Source organism: Poecilia reticulata, linkage group LG2, assembly GCF_000633615.1.
Source record: "Poecilia reticulata strain Guanapo linkage group LG2, Guppy_female_1.0+MT, whole genome shotgun sequence".
NCBI lineage: Eukaryota > Metazoa > Chordata > Actinopteri > Cyprinodontiformes > Poeciliidae > Poecilia > Poecilia reticulata.
The window spans coordinates 26,073,223-26,077,325 of record NC_024332.1 but is presented as its reverse complement, the minus strand read 5'-3'; positions in this window follow the sequence as shown (position 1 = coordinate 26,077,325).

The following is a 4,103-nucleotide window of genomic DNA, read 5'->3' as shown; positions in this document are numbered from 1 at the left end:
GGCTCTTTGCATTATTTAGCCTCTTCAGAGCCTTCATATGTTATCAGTCTGTTAAAGATAGTATTATTGATAGCACTACAATTTGCACAATGCCTGTTTTGTTTTTTTCTTGGAAAAAGTTATTAAAAACAAGTTTTTGTCTAAATTAAGGTGAATTCACGATTCCTTTTTCCACATAATGTAACCGTAGTGCTTATGATTAAAAAAATAATAATTATGTGATTGGTATCGGTGATCGGCCCTCCTGGGTGATCGGAATCGGAATCGGCAGGAAAAAACCTGATCGGCACATCTCTAGTTTAAATTTGTTTCATTGTCATTTAACATCATATCTACTTTATGAACAAAAACAAAAGAGCTCAAGGGAAGTAAAAAAAAAAAAGCCTTTGTAAAAAAAAACAAACAATTAAATTTTGACTCATTATCAGGAATTAGTTTCTGACAGAAGACAGAAAATCCCACACAAATGGAAACACTGGATTAATTTGAGTCATCTGTGCTCTGGACATATATGACAGTAATGATCTTTATAATCTAACAACATGGGAATTGACTCATTTGCATAAATTTCCGTCCATATTTCCTCTTATAACGAGAAAATTTTCCTGAATTTGAAAAATATATTTTTCTCTTGCACACAATAAATGACACAGAAGGCAAAATGACTTGATCCATTCWGAATGAAATGTTTATGCTTGCACATTTGGCCCAGGAAATATGTTTTCCTGCTTCCCAGTTGGTGCATCACTCGCTGTATCATAAACTTCAGGAGCAATTAATGAAATGATGATAGAGAGCTGGAGTTAGTTCAGGCAGGCGTGCAGCATTTCCCTCCTGAGTATTTATGTCTTGATTTCGTGTGTATTTTGGTAAAGAGTGCAACTTTTCACTTGGCGGGACTCCTCTTAATGACCGTTGGCTGCCAAATGTTTCTTCAGAAGTCATAAACATCATTTTTTCCCACAGCCTGCTCCGAGAATACGCGCTGCAAAAAATAAAAAATAAAAAAATAACCTCCTTAACTTTATTCTGTGTCCGATCCAATTAGGAACACTTTGAGAAGTTCATCAGCGACTGCCAGACGCTGCATTCTTTAGTCGGCGCTGCTGAAGGGCAGGAAGACATGATTTGCTTGGAGATCCTACGGTTAAGGATACGACCCCTGAAACTAAACAATGCAATTACAGTGTTGTTACCGACAGTTCTGCAGATCTGGTCGTTGGCCTCCAGCTATTTGTTTGTGCTTGGTTTGAGTGACTGGGCCTGCTTCGGAGTGTGTGGGTTGATGAATTTAGTGAAAACACATTAAAGAAAGATCTGTCACAACTAGAATGTGATGACCCCAGAGCAGGTCTGTTTGCATACAGAAAATGTTTTGATTTCCAGGAATCACCACCTCGCCGCAGACCTACAGTAAGAGAAATTTTCTGGTTAAGATGCAAAGATTTGGGACCAAATGTATGAGAAACATCTGCAAAAACACAAAGTATTAAGTTTTTTGATGTAGTTTCTAGTGCAGATATGTTAGTGTAAGACAAAACTAACTGGGGAGTAACTTTTCAGCAAGTTATAGGAGCTTGTTTCCCATGGATTTGGTCTCAAATCTTTGCATCTTTAACCATAAAAACTCTCTCAGCTCTACTGAACTGTGGTTAAATGCAACAGCAGTCTTGTGTTCTTCTATATTTAAATTTTTTTTGTGACTTTGGCTTCATTCGAACAGCAGGTTTTCATGTTCTGATTATATTTTTTGCAGAAATTGTGCTGGAGTTCATATAAAATTACATTCTCCAAATGTTACATCTTTATTCTGGAAACATTAAGCCATCTTTCTTGTGTTATTTTGACTTCATCATCATATTCTGGTATTTATACGACTGTTTTTTATAAACCATGACTAGGCCAGCAATTAGTCGCATGATAAATTAAAACACGCTCAATAATTTACATTTGCCTGATGAAAAGTTTTCAGTTTGGGGTTTTGGTCTCAACTAGATCTTTTTCTGAAGGACAGTTTTGTTTGCAGAGTCTTCTTAATTCATTTAATATGTTTTCTTTATTCACTTTGCATATTTAAAATGTCATATAGTTCAAATGTTCATGAGAATCTTAAGTTGTAAATGATCTCTAAACAACAATATTATCATTTATTGCAAAGATTTACTGTGACAGGCTTAATCATGACTTTATTTCCCTTTGATAAAACAATCTTAGCCTGTTGCATTTTGTTGTAGAGTCCAAATAATTTGAAGATGTAAAAAACGAAAAGATGGCCGCCGTTCTGGAGTATGAAAACCCAAGGTGCAAAAACCAAATACTGGACTATTTGATGAAATCGATGAATCGCCCAGCTGTTGTCGGAGCAAATGGAAGTAATCAGTGGAGGAAGACGAGGTGTTGGACTGCCACACCCCAAACAGACACTCTCTGTCCGCCGTCCCATCTGAAAGCTGACAACAGGGGGGTTCGGCGTGTCACCCAGCGCTCGCCCCCAGGCCTGCGGTTGATCTGGCTGCTGATGGTGGAATCGAGGCCTCGCCTGCTGGATGGGACCCTGACGAGACGTCTGGGCCGACAGGAATCGGCCTCACACGCGTCTCGTTCAAAGGTTAAGCACGCCATTAAGGGCGTCTCAGTGCAGCCTGCGCGCCCGGGCCCGATGGCCTGTGGTGTTTTCTCCATGATTAGGCCGGCTGGTTTGACTGGCCCCGCGCTCATGAATCTCTAAGAGCTGAATGGCAACGAGGTGCTGGCGGGGGCCGAGTCTCATGGTGTAGAAAAGCTGCTTTCGCCGTGTCCGAACACAGAGGTATCTGAACCTTCAGCTGATTTCTGCATTATTTAGAGGGTTGAGAAGCTAAAAACAGCAACCTTCTACTTTTGCCGATGTCCTAAACCATGTCTGTGCAAACACTGAATATAATTAACTTCAATTAAGTGAGCGTTATGTGTTGCCCTGAAGAGAAGATGAAAATTAACTCTAAATTGATCAATATACAGCCCATTTCAACTTAAATAATCTTGCAAAAAACAGCAAAATGCACCTGGAAAATCCATCATTCAAATAAAAATAAATATTTCAGAAATTTGGATTGTTTCTATATAAATATAACGCCAAATATTCATCCATGTCCRTTTTGCTCTGTGTCCAGACAGCTTCCTTCTCCATTGCCTCGGGCCAAATTAAAATCAAAACTCTTAATTACTTGAAGCATTGGCCTGCAACTCTCTGGACACCCAAACTGGTTGCATCTCTGACGCTTTACTGCTCAAGTCAGGCGGTCTTAATAAATGCACTTGGAGGGTTTTCAGAGAGCATTTGAAGCCAGGTCTGGACCGTAAATCATGCACAGCAGTTAACTCTGGCATTGTTAACCAGTATTGTTGGCATGCAGCATCTTACTGCAGTGACAGATGAGTGTTTTCTTATTTGCATGTCCCAAAACACTGAATGCATCCTGTTTGCGTAATTTAACTTGGTTAAAGTTCTGCATTTCATTCTTTAGTTCTTTTATGTGTTATATTCTGTACGTTTTTACATTTAGTGGGATTTACGTCAGACAGTAGTAACCAGAGGCTGCAGTGTCTTCTACGAAGATAATGAGCACAAAACGATGGGACATAAGAAATTTACTTAATCCCTGCAAAAGCACAATTATAGCAAATATTTTTGGTCTAATTTCTAAAGCGCTTGAAATAAGACAAAACTAACTTACAAATAACTTTTCAGCAAGATATAGGAGCTTGTTTTAAGTCAATAAATATTATTAATATTGATGAAAAAGTTCTCATTTATGGGAAATAATCTAGAACTTTTCAGTTTTTCATACTAAATCTCATTTATAATCCATTCTTTTGCTTTTTTTCTGTAAAGGAAACTAAAAATGACAGAAAATATGGCTTTTATTTCAATCTTCCTTTAAGTGAGTTGAACAACTTGTAATTATTTTATTTTAATTTTAAAAAATATAGTCATAGTAGCAGAACAAAGACGCAATTTTACCAGAACTATTCCTTAAAATTGCAAGAAAAAATTCATGATGAGACGAGAAAAGAGACGTTTGTCCATGATGTGTTTGAAGAAAAGCAAACACAGCTTATAA